Raw genomic sequence first — 19,967 nt, 5'->3', positions numbered from 1 at the left:
TGAGTTGGAACTAGACTGTAGGTCTCTAGGTTCTTCATCCAGTGCTCTATCCATTATATAACATTGGTGTTCATATAAGTTTCAGTGCCTTCAAGCCAAGGAGTGAGCACTTGGGGAAATTTCTAGCAAGGCCAAATGAGTATGTGAGGCAGGGAGGGAGGGAATAAAGGAGGGCCTTAGAATCATATAGCTGTCTCCCTGTCAGTTCAAAAGGCAAGTGAGTTATTCAGCAACTTTCACTGAAGTCCTTTTCAGGCAAAGGTACAAGGCCCTAGAGATCTAGATCGATAAAATAAGGACTCTGCCCTAGGACTTATAGACCTATAAACAGTGAAAAACAAAACACGGTGATAAGTGAGCTAACAGAGATATGCCTAGAGCCCTCCAAGAGCCAAAGGACAGGACCCAGTGAAGTCAAGGATTGCTTAACTGTGGAAATAACTTTGATTCTTCTGAAAGGAATTATGGTTCTCCAAAGCAAAGAAGGGAAAGGGTATTCCATCAGAAGGGACTGTGTGCAAAGGCATGGCCTAGAAAGAGCTTGGCATATATAGGGACTAGCAAAGACTTCTGCATGGAAGGGACATTGATATGTGTAAATGGAAGAGAAGAAGGGAGAGGATTAAGAACAGTACCAGGGGGGCGCCTGGGTGGCTCAGTGGGTTAAAGCCTCTGCCTTCGGCTCAGGTCATGGTCCCAGGGTCCTGGGATTGAGCCCCGCATCGGGCTCTCTGCTCAGCGGGGAGCCTGCTTTCCCGCCTCTCTCCTGACTGCCTCTCTACCTATTTGTGATCTCTGTCTGTCAAATAAATAAAATAAAAATCTTAAAAAAAAAAACAGTACCAGGAAAGGGACCTGGAAATACAAGCAAAAGCAGGCTGCTTTGGAGGAGTCTACAAACACTGTTAAGACATATACATAATTATATGAGGCGCCTGGGTGACTCAGTGGGTTGAGGCCTCTGCCTTCCACTCAGGTCATGATCTCGGGGTCCTGGGATGGAGCCCCGCATTGGTCTCTGCTCAGCAGGGAGCCTGCCCCCCCCACCTGCCTCTCTGCCTACTTGTGATCTCTGTCTGTCAAATAAATAAATAAAATCTTTTTTTTAAAAAAGAGACATATACATAATGATAACACATGATAGAATGATCTGTTGCTTTTCAGACCACCAAAGGAAGTGCAGGGGAGTCAGAGAAGGGAGAGATGATTTCCCACTAGTGGTCAGAGACTATATCACTGATTAGTCAGGCACAGTTAAAATTGGTCCTTTGGAATTTTGGGGATTCAAAGAGAAGTTAAAGATCTGCAGTATCATTACATACCTGGTCATGCTCTTTTTGCATCATATCTTTAAATTAATAGACCAAATCCTAAATCCCAACACACTGCCCATTCCCATTATATAACATGTTGTATATTTTGTTCACTATTCTATGGCCAGCACCTAAAACCATGCCTGGCACCTAGTAGGTATCATATAAATATTTGTAGAATCCGTCTTTTAAGTAATTTGTGTTTACCATGGCAACCACATACACTAGATTTTCCAGAGAGTCTTTAAAATAGCCTGTCCTTTAGTTGCCATTAGTACAACTGTGTTTGTCATGCATCTGGAGTTCTGACTTAGAAAATACGGCAACAAAACTCATAGATACAACATAGGACAGCTTCATTCTCATTGTCAAAAACTCCCTATGCCAGCCTGAGTATTTGGGAGGGATAAGGGAAGGAAATATGGTTTTATGTAGAGTATACCATTTCTGGGCTGGTAGCCTCAGCTACTCCCTTCTGCATGGTTGGCTGACCATGTGGTCTCTGATGAGAGTATCCCCTCCGCCTCATTCTTTGCCCACTGAACACACAGGCTTTGGGAGTCTTGGATGAAAGTAGAAAGCATTAGCATCTTGGAAAGGATGTAGTTGGGGTGCTTGCAGCCTTGTATGGGTCTTTCCAAACAAGTTTCTGGCTGTTCTGTTGGGAGAGATCTCTGCATAAATGAAAGAGTGTGTTGTTACAAACTTAGCATCTGCCCAGCACTCCCTCAAATATAACATTTAATGTACATTAATTTTTTTCTCCTTTTCCTCCTCGTCCCTCCTCCTCCTCCTCCATCTTCCACTGTCCTTCAATTTTTGTTTGGTTTTAGATTCAGATGTCAAAATTAATGGGTGCACATAGATTTTTTTTTAGTTGAGGAAGAGGCTTGCATTATATCCCAACCTTTCACAGCCTATTTCTATCTCCTAGAAAATTTTGCATCCCTTCTGCCTTTCTTAATGGTTTTACCACTCTCCCATTCGCCCAAAATAAAAATCCTCAGATCTCCTCTGTTTCTCTCACCACTTCATTCTTGAGTCCTCTTAATTCTACCCCAAATTATCCTCACATGTATCTCCTCTCATCTGCCACCTTAATCGAGGCTCTCATTCAGCCTCTTAACTGACCTCCCTGGTCTCCTAATCAGAGAAGCCTTTGCACTGCTCCCTAAATCATGTTAGACTGTGATGCTGTCTTCCTATGAAGCCATGGGCGGCTCCTCGTCATATAGGGAATAAAATACAAAGTCTTTGGCATGCTGTTCAAGACCATGTTGAGTCTTGCCAGTGCTTTACCAGCCAATCTTTGGAAATGAAAAATCTATTCAAGAAAAATAAATGTATAAAATCAACTGGATATGTTATATAAAAGCTGTTGTCCAAAAATCTACTGCAAAAGAATGTGTGTGTATGCATGTAAATAGAGAGATAAATGTGTACATGCGCGCGCACACACACACACAGTATTGTAAGTGGTTATTAAGATTTCTAGGCAAGCCCACAAAAGTCTATTCAATATATAATTGTAGGCAAACTATTGTGCATGTGCAATTTTTAAAAAATTACTCAGCAATGCCAATAAATACAACAGGAAAAACCACTTAAATTTTATATTATTTTTTAAGAAATAGATCCTTACTACTGGCCCTTGGGGTGAGAAGATGGACAGACAACTCCGTTTGTCTTATTAGGTTAGGTTTACTACATGCTTACAATATGCCAGGCCATGTCTTAAGTCCTTTACAAGCATTAGCCTTACAAGTATTTGATCTTGGGGTGCCTGGGTAGCTCAGAGGGTTAAGCCTCTGCCTTAGGCTCAAGTCATGATCTTCGGGTCCTAGGATTGAGCCCCACATCAAGCTCTCTTCTCAGCAGGGAGCCTGCTTCCCCCTCTCTCTCTGCCTGCTGCTCTGCCTATTTGTGATCTGTCTGTCAAATAAGTAAATAAAATCTTTAAAAAAAAAACAAGTATTTGATCTCACAACAACCTTATAAAATAGGTATCATTCTTTTCCCCACTTTAACAAACAAGGAAACTGAGGCACAGGGAAGTTAAATAGCTTGCCCAAGGCCACCCAGGGAGTGGTAATGGTGAGATTTGAATTGGGGCAGCTTGGTTCCAAAGCTCCCACTGTGAATGACAACCCTAGATTAAGAACCACTGGAGAGTTCTCCAGAAGATACCGGGCCAGCTAATAGTGGTGGATGCACAGGGAATGTCTAAAGCTGACAGTACATGACTGGCTGGGGACCAAGCTAGGTAGTCAGGATTGGGTACTGGGAATACAGTGTTTTGTTATGCTTTTTTTTTTTAATAGACTTTTTTTTAAATTTATTTCACACACAGAGATCACAAGTAGGCAGAGCAGTAGGCAGAGAGAGAGGAGGAAGCAGGCTCCCTGCTGAACAGAAAGCGCATGCAAGGCTCAATCCCAGGACCCTGAGATCATGACCTGAGCCCAAGGCAGAGGCTTTAACCCACTGAGCCACCCAGGTGCCCCTGTTATGGTTGTTTTGATGCTAGTGCTTTTTTTGACATTCACACTTAATTCATTTCTACGAAGAATAAAGCATTAAACTTTCAACTTAAAAAATCAAGTACTCTGTAGCAGTAGAAAGTCATTCTAATATCTGGATGAAGTGAGAGTCAGATTGGGGATTCAAGGCTGGGAAGTGAGAGATTTGGTAAGAGACAATGAAGCCTAGAAACGGGGTAAGGTTGTGACACACATTACTTTTTCTTTTCTTTTTTTTTTTTTTTTAAGTGATTGGCTTGATATTTAGGATTGTCCAAGGTATCAAAATGGTTTAAAAAAAAAAAAAAGATTCTACTTCAAAAAGGGACTTCTTTAGAGGATGAAGAGGTTAAGCAGTGAGTGTTAACCACAACCTGCCTTGGGCAGAAGCAGAAGGAAGCCTCAGGCCAAGTAATGGAAAGAGAGTTGCTTTCTGTTCTGGTTGTCAGAAAGGGCAAAGAATCAAAACATCACTTTTGCAATGGATGAGTTTACAAAATTGCAGGAAGTGTGACAAGACTTGAAAGACAAGACACATTTTTTTTTAAGAGTTCAGCTTTTTATTGAACAGGTTACAGAAGAGGTTTAGCAGGAAAGACCAAAACCCATGTCTTCATCAGACTCCTCTCATTCTTCTTTGTTCCCACCTCCTTCTCAGCTGGGCTGGCTGTGCTGCTGAGGGGGCAGGACCAGTTGCTGGGGCAGATCCAGCAGCCCCTCCATTGCAGATCGGGATCCTGATGTTGACACTGGCCTTTGCAAACAAGCCGGAAATGTTCAACACTTACACCCGCTGCTTTATTGAGGGCATTGATCTTATCTTCCGTGACTGTCACCTCCTCCTGGAGCAGGCTCAGGGCCACATAGATGCAGGCGAGCTCCGAGAAGGGTGGGCAAGTGCTAAGCGGGTGTGGCTGGGCACAGTGTAGTCGCCAGATGAAGTGAGGGCCTCACCCCAGCGTGGCCTCAGCTTCCCCGGAAGAACCAAGCACCTTAGTGTAGCTGAGGAAAGGCAAGACACGTTTTTTAAATATCATGTGATATCTTTCTGCTGTGGAGTACTTCCCATTTGAAATTTGGGATTATTTGACCAAGTGACATCACCTCTCGTATTTTCCATGGATCAAGACAAAGTATTGTGAGAAGACTGGGATACAGAGTCAGGTTCAAATCTAGGCTGTACCACTTGCCAGCTGTGTGTCCTCAGGTGAATATCAACCTCTGAACGTCAGTTCCTTCATGGATTAAAAGAGAGTGATAAGGGGTGCCCGGGTGGCTCAGTGGGTTAAGCCTCTGCCTTTGGCTCAGGTCATGATCTCAGGGTCCTGGGATCAAGCCCCGCATTGGGCTCTCAGCTCATCAGGGAGCCTGCTTCCCCCTCTCTCTCTGCCTGCCTCTCTGCCTACTTGTGATCTCTCTCTCTGTCAAATAAATAAATAAAATATTTAAAAAAAAAAAAGGGAGTGATAATATTGCTCAAGTCTCAATGTTCTTGTGGACCTTAAATTGTGCCTCAGCTAGTCAGCATTCAGTAAATATTTATCAAATGGCAAGAGCATTTAGTGACATTACAGCTGAAGATTTTATTGTGCTTTTCTGTATTTCTTAAATTTTCTACTACAAACATATACTGCTTTTGTAATTAGAAACACAGACATAAAACTTAATCTTTTTTTTAAAGTGACAGACATAATTTCTCATATTTTCACCTTTGCTCTCTTTGCTTTTTCCATTTCCCTTTCTGCTATATATAAAAATGCGTCTTCTCCACCCCGCAATATTCAGAAGATGCTATGGGATGTCAGTTATTCTCTGTACTGAACATGGCTTTAAGGAGGTCAGCTCAGCGTACCCAAGTACTTAAATGGTAAGTAAAAAAAGCTGAAGTCAGTGGTAACTCAGTGCCATGGGAATTCTGTTCTCGCCATTACTCATCGGTCCCCGTCCTGACACTGCCAGGCCTCAGGGAGCTCCACTTTTTTTTTTTTTTTAATCTTACTAGTTTCATTTATTCAGCACCGAAGCCTAGAGGCACTGACATAGGCTTCAGGAGTCAAACCTGCAGTGGGTCTTTGGAAACCAAGGAGAGTGTGGGCAAGTGTATTAAATAAAGCAAGGTTCTGGCAGAAAACCAGCTTCTAATCTTGAAATGTCCCCTCGTTCTCTTCTTTTCTTTGTAATTTTAGATTTGTGGGTCCCAGATCTCCATATTTGCCTTCCAGAGCTGTGTTAGCAATAAGAAAAGTTGAATGTAGGGATTTAAAGCTGAGTTATACCAGACCCTGAAGCATTCTCGCATCAGGAGGCATAACGAGAGTATCTGTCACATCTGAAGCTACCTGGTCTACCAACCCTCTCATGCTGTGGGCCTTTTCTCATACAAAGACGTAAGAGAAGAGCCAAAGGGCCAGGATCTTTCTGAGTGTGTGGGCTTCTGGGAGCACAAGGTGTGGTCCATCAGCTTCCTCTGAAACCCGCACCTGCTTGCTTGTTCCTATTTCAGCAAATATTGCTGTCATCCACCCAGCGGCTTAGGTTAGAAATCTAGGAGTCATCTTTGACCACTTCCCCCCCATTCACGCCCCACGTCCAAATATACATGCAGACCTACTTACTCTACTGCTTTAAATGGCCCTCAGAGTCATCTGCTTCTCTCCATTTCCACTGTTACCGACACTCGAGACAGCCGTGCCCTCCTTCCACTATAACTGGTATCCTCCAAATAGGACAGTTGTCTGAATGCCTATAGCCCCAGATGACGTCTACAGAGAGGATAAGGAACATGTAAGGGTCACAAGGCAGTCAGTGACAGTAGCTCCAGAGGAGAATTCAGGCCTTCTGGTCCGAAGTTCAACATTGCTCCTGGACACCATTTGTTCATTCATTCACTATGCAGTTAACCCTTGAACAACACAAGGCTTACAGTTGAAAATTTGCATATAACTTTTGAATCCTCCCAAACTTAACTCCCAGTAGCCTACAAGCCTTGCTGGTAAGATAGACAGTCATTTCGTATATGTGTTATAACTGTATTCTTACAATGAAGCGAAATAGAGAAAAGAAAATGTTATTAAAGAAAATCACTAAGAACAAAAACAAATCACTAACAAGAGAAAATACATTCACAGTACTATACTGCATGAATTGAAAATAAAGCTGCATATAAGTAGACCCAGGTGGCTCAAACCTGTGTTGTTCAAGGGTCAACTATATTGCATTGAGTTCCTGACCGGTGGACTAGATGAAACCATTGTCTCCCTCTGGGGTTTCTCCAGTGTCACCTCCGGGGATGACTCCCCATATTGGATTATGGTTTTCAGCCCGTTAATTTATGGCCCCATCACTCTAGCATACTCTCAGCTGCAGATAAAGTAGGGGATCTCTCAGACCCCTGCCAGTCCTCTCATTCCAGCATCCCACAAGTTGGCTTCTGCATGGTCTCCTCACAAATAACTTCCAAGCTCGTGAGAGCAACAGCAAATACACACTTCTTCCGAGGAAAAGATTCCATGTAAGTATGATATTTACAACACAAATAACTGGAAATGTTTCCCTCTAGATCAAACTTACAATGTAGATAGGAAAGGAGGACAGGACTGTTGATCTGGCTGAGCTTTCATGCCTGTTACACTCCATAACTTCTTGGGAAGTCAATGCTCAGAGCATGATAGGTTCCCAGTTTACCCAGGATTCCAACTGATTCATTTAACACATGTGACCCACGGTGTACTATGTGGAGACACCATGCTGGTGCTGGGAACACAATGCTGCATCACATAGAGAGATATCCTACATTAGGGGACCTCATAGGCTAATGGAATCTGAACTAAGCTATTACCTAGTTTCCTTTTAAATATATTCTTGACTGGATACCATTTTTACAAATTTCAAGTATAGGATTACAGAATCATAGATTCTAGGAGACGAAAAGGAAATACTCAGCCTAGTACCTTTCTCCCCTTAGCCAATATTTAAAGCCCTTTTACAATATTCCTGTCAAGTGATCATGTGGTCCCACTTTGGACATTGCCAATAATGGGATTTACTGCTTCCAAGGTGATCTATTCAATTTCTGAATAGCAGAAGGGGTTACAGTGTTCTCTCCTATGTCAAACCAAAATTGGTTTCCCTAAAGCTTGCACTGTGTTCTGGCCTTTAGACCAATATAGTCAAGACAGTCTCTTCTGCTCTGAGTGAGCCCTGGATGCGAAAGCATGGTTGTTACTATGTCCCGAGGCATTTTCTTCTCCAAACCAAACATCTCCACTTGTTTCCACCTGTCCCCATAAATATGGTTTCAAGCTCCTTCTCTAGTCAAATGGCCAACAGAGCTACTTCTTTCCACTCTGCAAAAGCATGAAAAGCATCTTTACATAAACAATATTATTCTCCTTGATTCTCCCATGTTAAGCTCAGAGATCATGTGGCCATAGAGCAATTTCTCCCATACCTGCAACATCCCATCACATGCATAACTCTGTAGATAGCTTTGAAACAAGCAGGTCAACTTTATTATTTGCAAACTAAAGCTAATTATATTGAGCTGTCAGGGTTGTTGTGTTAAAAGAGGTAATGAAGGTGGAATTAAATATTTCAACAAATATTGATACCCCACCCATCATGTACTAGATGTTCTGCTGAACTTTGGGTTTAGCACAGCCCTAAAGTGATAGGAAAGACTTCTACCTATATGGAATTTATAGCCTAGAGATTGACAATGAGAGGTTCTCCAAGGGTCACACGGTTTGAACTGAAGCCCCGCTCAAACTCTCCCTGAAGCCTGTTTGAATTCTCCCTCCCAGTGACCTGAACTGGAAGCTCCAAGATGGTGCCCCCTATTTTGATTAGCATCATAATAAACATAGATCCAACCACATTAATGCCAATAAACTTTTGGATGTTACAATGTCCTTATGAGACTAATGCTTTTGAAAACAGAGCAGAGACCACAGTGGCATTTATTATGAGTAATAACCATTATATCACAGATTGTGATTTTCTCCTGCTAGAAACCATGTGTTTCCCTTAAATCAAGGAGTTTTATAATAAATGAGCTGAATTAGCATTTATTCAAATCAGGCTTACTTGCTTAGATTGAGCGAATGGAATGAGGGATTCTAGAGTGCAGAACAGCAGCTTCATCAAGGAAGGTGCTCTTGCACTTGTAGGTACGGTGCCAGGCCCCCTTCCTCCTTCCATCTGTCTGCTGCACCAATTATCCTGTTCGTAAAGTCGTCTTCAGCCATCATCTCATTTAGTGTACTCTACATGACAGGATGTGCTTCCAACATCAAAGAGGCTTTCAGCTTTTCCGAAAGCTGTGTCTTGGCTTCCTTATCATTTTATATCGTAATTTGTTCAGCATTCGGTCAAGAAACTGATAGAAATGGAAGAGTTATTTACTGTAAAACCCCCGGTCTCTGCTCATTGTAAACCACTGATCTTCCTGGTTGTCTGTTACCGGCAGATAATCCACCGTCGTGGGTGGGGTGAGCATGAAACCACCAGCTAATATCTCACTAGGGGAGGGGAGTGACCACAGGATGTCATCCTCTGTGTCAGAAGAGTGGCAAATATTTAGCAAGGGGGATTTCACATTTGCTTATCTGAGAAGTGCTCCGCGTCTGTACCATGCTGCTGAAATGACAGTTAAGATCTCTTTCGTCAAGCCTCCCCCACTGACCCTATATGCTGACACGATTTTTAAATACTATGTCATGGTATATTAATCACACTTATATTTATATTGGCTAGTAATTGTTGGCTACAGTTTGTCCAGCATCATGCCTGACATGTACTTTATCTCAGTTAATCCTCATAGCAATCTTTGGAGGTAAGCATATTCTCTGCTTTCACATGAAAAAAAAAAAAAAAAACGTGTTCAGAGAGGGTAAATGGCTTGCTCAGGTTAATTTAACTAATAAATATAAATGCCAGGATTCGGGCACCACTGGGTGTCTATTTCTCTTTACTCCCTTACCCACCACCCCAAACACTCAAATCCAATCCAGAATCGAGGAGACCATGCTCAGAGCATCCTTCCTTGCCTGTATGTTCACTCCCTCCCATCGTCTGTGTCCTAGTCTATATCCTACATAGGATTTCAGTTCCTGTGAGGGAAAGAGAACTTACTGATCTTTGTGTTCCTCCCCAAAGAATAGAACATAGTACTTCTCTGTTAAGTACATTTTAAGTGAAAACACACATACACGAACCAAAATACAATGCTACCACTAGAATTTCTGACTCCTGCTTCGGAATTATAGAAAGGCTTCCATTTTAAAATTAATAAGGAATCAAAGCATCTTCTTGTGCCTATCTGATCTTAGCCATAGAGTAACCAAACAGCGAAACCCCTTTTTTATTGCAGCTCCAAATTGCAAGTCCTTTGGCTGTCCAAAGCCAGAGAGAATAAAATCCTCCCATCCTTACCCTGACTCTTGAAAGTAGCTGAGCAGAGACATGCCTTTGTTTGAACATGGATGGAAGAACTTGGTGCTCTGCACGAACACCGAAGCTTCCCCAGACTCCTGAGAAGCTGGTGGGACTCACTGCACACAGCACATGAGAGGAAACCTCTCCCCTTCATGCAAGGTTGGCCTCGCTTGGAGCAGTTGCAGATTAAGAGACAGAGTTCTTGGCCTTAGTTCTTAAGACTCTGACACCTGAGAGTCATCATTCCAGTTGGAATGAAAGCAACATGGAACATATAGGTGTGGAGGGATCAGCAAGCCAGGAAACAAAGACCAACATGGCAATAACAACTCTCCACATGTGTGCAGCATTTCCTGTATTCCCGGTGCTTCCTTAAATTATTTGTTTTAATCCTTACAACAGGCTGAGGGGTGGTAACATTTAAAAGTGTAGACATGAAGCTTCAAGGAGTTAAGTGACTCGCCCAAGGCCTCCTTGTTGGTAAACAGAGACCCGAGGGAATTGAATTGAGGTCTCTCTGACTCCAAAGTCTAAGCTCTTAACCACTCATGCTAATCATTAACCGCACTTGCCTAACCATTCAATCTGTTCTTGGAGGTCCATACTGGACACTAAATTCTAAACACGTTCTGTGTTTTATTTATTGCTTTATTTTTATTTATGTAAAAGCTAAATGTATAGTTCTCATCCTGTAAGATGAACACTATCGTTCTCAGCTAATCTTTTGTTTTTAAAAGATTTTATTTATTTATTTGAGAGAGAGAGAGAGATCACCAGTAGAGAGAGAGACAGGCAGAGGGAGGAGGAAGGAGGCTCCCTGCTGAGCAGAGAGCCCAGGACCCCGAGATCATGACCTGAGCCGAAGGCAGAGGCTTAACCCACTGAGCCACGCAGGCACCCCTCAACTAATCTTTTAGCTGTCAGCAGAAGTCTGGGCTAACAACCTGCTCTAGATAATGTACAGGGATATCTGGACTCTTCGTCTTCAAACTGTCAATCTTTCTGAAGAAACTGATGCCCAGAATGCGCAGACCAGATAAGCAGCAGCCGTTATAGACTTGAGTCTGATGAAAAATACTATGTATTTCGTTTATATTCCTAGCTTGTATTATGGCTAACAGGCATGCCAAATATATTATTGTATTTGATCCTAAGGAAAATTGTGAGGTAGATAAGGTAAAGTAATAATATCTCTATTATACAGATTTAGAGGCACACCCAGAATTATTATCTTATTAAATTCTAGTCTTGAGAATCCAAATCCCAAATAAATGAACTTCTAGCCCTTTTAACTCTTCAGTAATACAGATGGAACTGAGGTCAAATCTTGACTCTACCACACATCTCTCTGAGCCTTAAGTTTCCTCTTCTGTCAGATAAGGGATGAGGATGTCTGTCTCACAGGATTGTGAAACTAGATGAAGTAATGTAGGTAAAGCCCTTTCAATAAAGTAGTGAACAAAACAAATGCAGATCCCATCCTCATGGACCGGGAAGGGGGGGCGGTGAAAAAACAAATGTGCGGTGATTACATAACTTGATGATGAAGTTACAAGAATCGTAAGTGTTGTAAAGGGAAAAGACAGAATGCTCTGTAGACATACCGTAGGGTGAGCTAGCCTCCGCTGTGGCGGGGAGCAGGCCTCCCCAGGCAGTGACCACTAAGCTGAGACCTGAAGGATGAGTGGCAGTCAGTGAAGTTGGGGGGGCATGGGGAGAGGGGGTACAGGTGTGGTTTGTAGCAGAGAGTATTCCAGGCATGAAGGGCATCACCGATGAAGAAGCTTGGTGGCCTTGAAGATCAAAGAAATGACTTCTGTGGCTGGAGTGTAAGGAGCTTCAGGAAGAACGATGTGAACAAATGCTGGAGAAATAGGCAATCTCCAGGCCATGTGGAGCCTCACGAGACAAGCTAAAATTATTGAACTTTAACCCATGAGAAGTCACGGAAGGGCTTTAAGCAAGGGGCAGCATTAGGCGAGAGGTTTAAAAAGTCCAGTTCTAAACTAGGGAAAGTTGCATCTTTTTAAAAGCTTTCTTTTCTTTTTTAAAAATAAACACCTCTTTCACACCCCTTATATTGCAACAGTGATATAGACTGTGCATTTGAAAAATAAAATGAAAAGATTTAGACTGGGGCAAGTAGCCCCTCCCTCTACTACTTTCAGGATCCAGGACAAGTCACTGCAAAGCCTATCTCTGCTCTTGCTACCTAACACAGTTTCCTCTCTAAGCAAAAGTTATCTTGTAGATCTTTAAAGTACTTTGAGAACCAGGGTACACACTTCTGGGAAGCTCATTTATTCATTGTGTGTATGTGTTTCTTAAAGATTTTATTTATTTATTTAACAGAGAGAGACAAAGAGAGAGGGAACATAAGCAGGGGGAGTGGGAGAGGGAGGAGCAGGCTTCCCACTGAGCAGGGAGCCTGATGCGGTGCTCTATCCCAGGACCCTGGGATCATGACCTGAGCTGAAGGCAGATGCTTAATGAGTGAGCTACCCAGGTGCCCCTATTCATTGTTTTTGTTGAACAAATATTTATTAAGCATCAGCCATATGCCCAGCATAATATTAGGTCCTGGGGGTTCAGAGGTGGAAAAGATACAGACTCTGTACTTTAAGAACTCACAGTTTGGAGTGGACATAGGCCAGAAAAAAAAAAAAAATAAGTAATCACTTTGTTGTACACCTGAAACTACATTGTGTATCAACTATACTCCAATTTAAAAATATTTAAACAAAATAAAAAGGGATGGAAGAAAATACATACATACATACATACATAAAAAGTAATGACAATAAAGTAGGATCTACTACAAGAGAAGCAGCAGAGATAGAGTTATTTACAGAGCCTAGAGTCAGGGGAAATTTTCAGTAGAGGTGATATGCACATAGTATGAGCTTAATACATGTTAAGTAATTGAATGAAAAGTTTGAGCTGTCTTTACCTCCCAACTTTAATGATATGTGATTGGCATATAACACTGTGAATTTAAGATCTACTATGTGTTGATTTGATACACTTCCATATTGCAAATGATTACTACCATGACCCTGGTTTTTTTTAGATTTTATTTATTTATTTGGAGAGAGAATGTGAGCAGAGGGGAAGGCAGAGAGAGAGAGGAGAATCTCAAGCAGACTCTGTGCAGAGTGCAGAGCCTAACACAGGGCTAGATCTCACAACCTTGACACAATGGCCCGAGCAGAAATCAAGACTCTGGACACTCAACTGACTGAGCCACCCGGGCGCCCCTACTACGATAACATTATTGAGCTGAGTCGTAAAGGATGAAAGGAAGCCTACCCGACAATAAGAGGAGAAGGGAATGAATAAGATCACAGATACCATAAAAGTGACTTTTTCAGATTACTTTATCAGCAATCAGCTAGATGGGTTGAAAGGGAGAGATTGTAGGTAAACAGACCAAGTGAAAACCTGGGGCAATAATCCAGGTGAAAGGTACAAAGGACTTATTGTTCACTCAGGAGTAATGGTGGTTGTACTCAGTTTGCTTGACAATAAGTTTTACTTGGTAGTACAGTGTCTGGCTTGTAAGTGTTAATACATCTTCCCATGAATGGATGTTTGCTCGCCTTCACAAGTCATCTACTGTCATCTACTGAATGTCATCTACTGAAATCCTTATAATACCTAATGCTATGCTCTGTATCCATGTGCACTCATCAAAAGTTGGGTTGACATTTGGGTGGGCTGCGGTGGGAGTGGGGCAGCTGGAACAAGAGAAGTGGGAGAGGACTCCCCATCTGCTGTGCCCCACAGACATTCTTCCTTCCTGTAAGGCAACATCTTAAACTCAGCCAAACCTGCTTCTTATTTTTCCCCAAAGGCCTGGTATGCCCTTTCTCTTGTTCAGACGCATCCATCCATCCTAGCTAAGAAACCTCAAGATAATATTGGAAGCCAAAAACAAAGCTAGGGGAAAACAAAAATCATTTTTCAGACTTTTAAGAACTATGCTTTTCCCTGCAGGATCTTCAAAAGAGTTTTTCTTCTCATTCACACATAGAAAGAAGTCAGTGATCCTAAGATTCAACAATGCCACCTCTCTGAATCTACCCTAAAGAAACACCCCCAAGTGTACACAAAGAAGCATGTATAAGCATATTTTATGGAAGAGACAAAAAGTAGAAATAGCCTAAAATCAGTTCATCCAACACATGCTAATAAACCATGTTCTGTTCAGGACAAAACACTAGACAACAGCTAAAATAAGTAGATCTGTAAGTATTAATGTAGAAAGCACTCCAGAATTGATTAAGTGAGAAAGGCAGTTTGAAGAATGATAAGTCTTGTATTATACCACTGGTGTGAAGAATAACCACCAATGAACCAACAACCTGAAATAGTAGTTTATTTCTTATAGCTATATATATGCACTAAATGCATGAAAAGTGGTCTGGGAGAATATGTACAAAAATATATACAAATCTGGTAACAGTTATTACCTCTAAGAAGGTGGGATGGGAACCAGAACTGGAAATGATGGTCAAAGAAATTTAGTGTTCTCTGTATTTAAATTTTTCTCACAAGTGTGATAGTGCATTTATGATTTAATGAAAGAATTTTTTAAGGTAAGAAAATCATCAAGGTTGCGCTTTACTATTTTTAGTAGTGAAAAGTTGAACTACCTAATAGCAATAGAAATATCATTAAATCAATCATGGCATAATCACATGGCAGAATTTAATAAATGTACATTTTTATGTTTGCAGATGTAAATAGGTTAGTAATTTATAGTTCCATTTAAAAGGAACTATATACAAATTATGATGTTCTGAATTATCCCACTTTTGTTAACAAATACATACACAAAAAAGTATGAGATTATTTTTTTTTATAAAAGGTTTATAGTTGTTTCTCTATCAATGGGATTCTGGTGGTGTTTTGCTTCTGTATACCCTAATTCTTTCCTAAGGAATAAGTATGTAATAAGAGAATTCTATACATTTTTTAAAATGTAAACAAAATGAGGGAATTGAACTGGGAGAAAGGTAAGAGGAAAAAATGCGTACTGGTGGATGGGGTTAAGAAAGTAGGAAAAAGATGTTTGAGGATTTTTTTAAAGAGGTTTTTTTCCAGAGAGTTAAGGGGAAAAATATTTTTGTTCTCAGACTTTTTCAGTATACTTTCCAAGCCATCAAGTTCCTAAATATAACCAAAGATGATGATTTTACAAGCAAGCCAATATAAACATAGTAGATGTTTGTATTTCTACATTAACAACATGACATTGGAGCTGCAAAAGTCCTTTCGAATTGGCTATATTTTATTTTTCTAAAAAAATAAGTCCTCCTTTTGAGTCCCCTTTTAAAATATAATACCATCCCCACCCTACCATGGCTTTGAATTTCAAGAAAAGTCAGAATAAGATAGCAGCATTTAGGATGGAGGACAGAGGAGTGGAGGAGCAGGAGGGAGACGGGGAGGACTTTTTGAAGAGCCATACCTAAAAGTAGCACTGCATAGACTTTAATGTGTATTTGGATCATCTAGGGATCTGGTGAAAGTGCAAGTCTGGGATGGGACTCCCGGGTGATGCCCAGGCTGCTGGTCCGTGGACACCTTGGAGCAGCAAGGCCTTGCAGTCAGGGAATTTGCTCTTCCACCCTGGTCCATCTGTGTTTCACTGGCCATGACTTCTTTCTTTCTAACCCGACATTTTTTTGTCAGGATACCAAATAGCAGAAACTTTTAAGAAAATCATTTTACCATATACAAGGTACAGTTTAAGGCCCTCTGCCTGGAAGTGAGGAAAATGGGAAACAGAATAGGGAATGGGCAGGAGCTGCTAAGACAAATGTTTTTTGTTATAAAGGGTGTGGTGTTGTGGAAAAGGCCCTGGACCGGTTGTCAGAAGACCTGGCGTCATTAACCAGCAGTGTGCCTTTGTGCCAGTCATTTCTCTCCAGTTTTCTGTCTCCTTTCTTGTCAAAAGAATTGGTCTAGGGGTGCCTGGGTGGCTCAGTTGGTTAAGCGGCTGCCTTCGGCTCAGGTTATGATCTCAGGATCCTAGGATCGAGCCCCACCATCAGGCTTCCTGCTCAGTGGAGAGCCTGCTTCTCCCTCTCCCTCTGCCTGCTGCTCTGCCTGCTTGTGCTCTCTCTCTCTCTCTCTGTCAAATTAAAAAAATAAATAAAATCTTTAAAAAAAAAAAGAATTGGTCTACATGGCTTCTAAAATCTTTTCGGCTCTGACACTTGAGGAGTCTATAAAGAGAGCCCGTATCAATAGGAGGGAAGGAAAAAGGATGTGCCACCACACACAGAGCTGCCAAGGATCCTGTACATGTGGTATTATAATGGAAGAATTTTCCCCTTGTCTGCCCAGATGCAGAAATGTTGGAGTGAGAGACTGGGAAACATGCCTAGTATGAAATCCTAGTACCCTGACTTCCTGGTTTTGGCAGTTTAAAGTCTTGGGAATCTGTCCCAGGCTCTGTAAAGTAAGACAGACCATGAAAACAGGCCCTCTAAGAACTTCAGTGTGACTCTGGCAGCCTTCAGATTCTAAGGTCTTCCATCCTTGGGGCTACCCTCAGGTTTCACCTCATTCCCCTACACTGATCAACAGCCAAATTCTAAAGCCACTTGAGCTTCCGGTCCCAGCCAAATGGCCCTACTGCCTTCCTGTTTGTGAAAGCCTCCAATTCCCAGCCTGTGGCCAAATCCAATTTTTGCAGCAACTCAATCTTCCCCCAAGATCACCCTCTGGACTTGAGTCTCCCAGATGCGGCGGACTCTCTCTGGGCCTATAGCAGCCAAGCCTAAGGGAACTGGAAAGGCCAGACCAAGGCGACATTTGGTTCTCTATGTTTAAAATAGTCCTCTGCTCCAAGTGGGGCTCGGCCCCTAGTTTGATAAGCACAGGGTGGGAAAGGGACCTGCTGTGGTGAGATTACCCAGACTCTGCGGCAATCTGCTACAGTTTGGCCTCATACCTCCACAGACCTGCCCTCTTCACCTTTTCACTTACTCAACAGGCCTATGTCTATTCTAGCAAAGACTCTGGAGTCATCCATAAGCATGCTAGCTTTAGGCTGCTTCCTGCAGTCTAAGGGCAGGCGGCCTCCATCCCTGTTCCTGAGACCCCGTACCCCAGAAGACAGGAGAGCTTGGCCTCCTGAGGCATCCATTTGGGATGCTGGGACCCTGTGGGCTGCAAGAGGAGTTATTTTCCCCTCCGGCCCCAGTCTAGGCTATGCTGAATGATGCGGCTGGCCAGTACAAAGACTGCTTTTTATAATGTTGGTCCTTGGTATTTTTGGTGTCTGGAGAGAGCTTCCTCTCCTCCCACAGTTAATTAGCAGCATAGGAGCATTTCCCTTTCCTCAACAGAGAGTCTGTTCCTGTCCCTGGGGCCGGGCAGAGGGGTGTTAGGTGTGGCTAAGCGCTGCCTGAGGTTAACCTCAAACTTCAGCTTAGAGCCACACTTGAGGAGAAGCAAAGGGAAATGCGGGGTTAGCTTCCACTAGGACAGAGTTGGCAAGTGCTCACAGGTCCCTGGCAAGCCAGGGGATTGTTTTCCACTCTCCCAGTCAGGTGAGGGGACAGGAGAAGGGGGTGGGGAACCAATGTGTGTTTGACACGTTTGTGAATTGTTCCTATAACAAAGGCTTTAAAAAAAAACGGACACACACACAACAGAGTGGAGCTTTATATATGTGAATGAGAGGCTTCACAGAAGGACCTATTGTCAGGAGGAAAAATTGCATGAGTAATTGTGCATGACTTCAGTCTTCCCAGTTGAAATGTTAGGCGTATTAAGGATGATTGTGGACATTCCAGTGTTTCAGTGTGGGGAAGAGGGAGGAAGGAACCCCTGCAAGGTGAGGAAGCAGGTTGTCTAGCAAGGCAATGGAGACAGGAACCTAAAATGCTCTTCCTCCACTTTTCTTGCTGGTTCCCATTCTTTCTCTACTTAATTAGGGTACCACCTCCTACAGGAAGGCTTCCTGCCCCTACCTTCTCTCACCTCCCAGTTTAGGTGTTCTTGATAGGTACCTACTGTCTTATCATTATTTACTAGACCATGATACTACTGATAGTTTGTAGAACAGTGTGCATGCATCCCAGGACCACATTCCACCACTTCCTAAAGGTATAACTCTAGCCGCATTACTTAATCTCTGTGTCTCAGTTTGCTCATCTGTAAATGGGAGTAATACCTACCTTCTAGAGTCGTTATGAGGATTAAATGTGTTAATATATATAAGACACACAGAACAGTGCCTGACATGGTGTGCACTCAATAAATATTAGCAATTGTCATTTTTACTCATCGCCCCAGTAGTTAACACAATTTGTAATATATCATGGGACAGTGGTTTTTCAACCCTCGTATGCATCATCACTGCTTGAGGAGCTTTAAAATTATATGAATCTGGGCTCCATTGGTCTGGGGTGAAAACTGATCGTGGTATTTGAGAAAAGTTCCCAGGTAGTTTTAGTATGCATCCAAAGTCATAGATGCTCAGTGAATAGGTGAATAGAAGAACGACATGGGATCAGAAGGAACCAATCCATATGACACCATCCTTAGGAATGTCAAAGCATGATTCTGTCCCCTTCAGAAAATTTGCTATTTCCTAAGGCAGACTTCCAGAGAATGTGACAGTGAATCTAATGCAGTCCATGAAAGAGTATAATTTTCACCATCTCAACATGCTGCTTTGTTGAAGAAACAGAAAAACAATTTGCTAGAACTAATATTAGAGATCAATAGGTATTTCCTCTTGTGCTCTCTTTTGTTTATGCAGACTTATTGCTCAGAGAGTTGCCATAACAACTCCAACCAGAGCTGAACTTTGACCTTTCCTCCAGGTTTAGTTTCCACTCACCACCAAGTCATTAATTCAGTGGACTTAAGAAAACATTTAAATACCTCAAATAAAGCATTTCTGCCCCTATAATGCACAGTCGTACCATGTTGTTATCATAACAGACTGTAATTAGTTGCTTTATTGAGTTGGTTTACAAAATTTCAACTGACTGCTGCTTGTAAAACAGGAAGTCAGGCATCTCACTATAGGAATAATGAACTATAGCCAGGCCTTACTCTCAAGGCACGTATATATTAATGGGGGACATAAAGATAAATGTACTGAAAACTAGAGAAAATGAATATAACAGAGACATTTAAATAGTATGTAGCAGGATAAAGTGGGCTTGGAATCAGGTTTAGGCCTATTTCATATTAGCTGCCTGACCTCAATTAATTCAGTTAACCTTCCTGAATTTCAGCTCCCTCCTCAACCAAATGTGGATTCTGATGCCTCTGTCACAGGATTGTTGTGAGACTTCAAAGTGATACTATACATAAGTGTCTGGCACTTTTTAGTAAATGAAATTATTTTAATGAACAAAGAGCTGTATTCGAGCAGCACAATTTGTCGTCAGAATTTCATTATCAAGAGGAGAGATGATAGGGGGTGCCTGGGTGGCTCAGTCCATTAAGCATCTGCCTTCAGCTCGGGTCATGATCCCAGGGTCCTGGTATCAAGCCCCACATCGGGCTCCCTGCTCAGTGCAGAGTCTCCCTCTGCTTGTGCTCTCTCTCTCTCACTCGCTGTGTCTCTCTGTCAAATAAATAAATAAAATATTCAAAAAAAAAAGGAGAGACAATATAGAACTGGAGGACTCAAATCAAAATGGAGAACTAAGCATGAACATATATC

General features: G+C 42.1%; 2 long non-coding RNA genes across 8 annotated transcripts in view; one reads left to right on the top strand and one right to left on the bottom strand.

Moving 5' to 3' along the window:
• The window catches only part of LOC116864987, a 60,458-nt gene extending 49,468 nt beyond the window's left edge, over window positions 1-10,990 (top strand). For all 7 annotated transcript variants that reach the window (XR_004382113.1, XR_004382112.1, XR_004382114.1 and 4 more), the window contains one exon: window positions 10,203-10,990. This is a non-coding gene — a long non-coding RNA (uncharacterized LOC116864987). The remainder of the gene's footprint in view (window positions 1-10,202) is intronic.
• Window positions 4,616-9,185, bottom strand: LOC116864988. Its single transcript, XR_004382119.1, has 3 exons — window positions 8,918-9,185; window positions 6,448-6,594; window positions 4,616-4,834 (listed from the first exon to the last, which is right to left on the bottom strand). It is a non-coding gene; the product is annotated as an uncharacterized LOC116864988 (long non-coding RNA).
• Window positions 10,991-19,967: the final 8,977 nt, after the last annotated feature.

The sequence above is a fragment of the Lontra canadensis genome, unplaced genomic scaffold (assembly GCF_010015895.1).
Source record: "Lontra canadensis isolate GAN:19392208 unplaced genomic scaffold, GSC_riverotter_1.0 scaffold7, whole genome shotgun sequence".
Classification (NCBI taxonomy): Eukaryota; Metazoa; Chordata; class Mammalia; order Carnivora; family Mustelidae; genus Lontra; species Lontra canadensis.
Note: the sequence above shows the minus strand (reverse complement) of the source record. Positions and strands in the feature narration are given on the sequence as shown.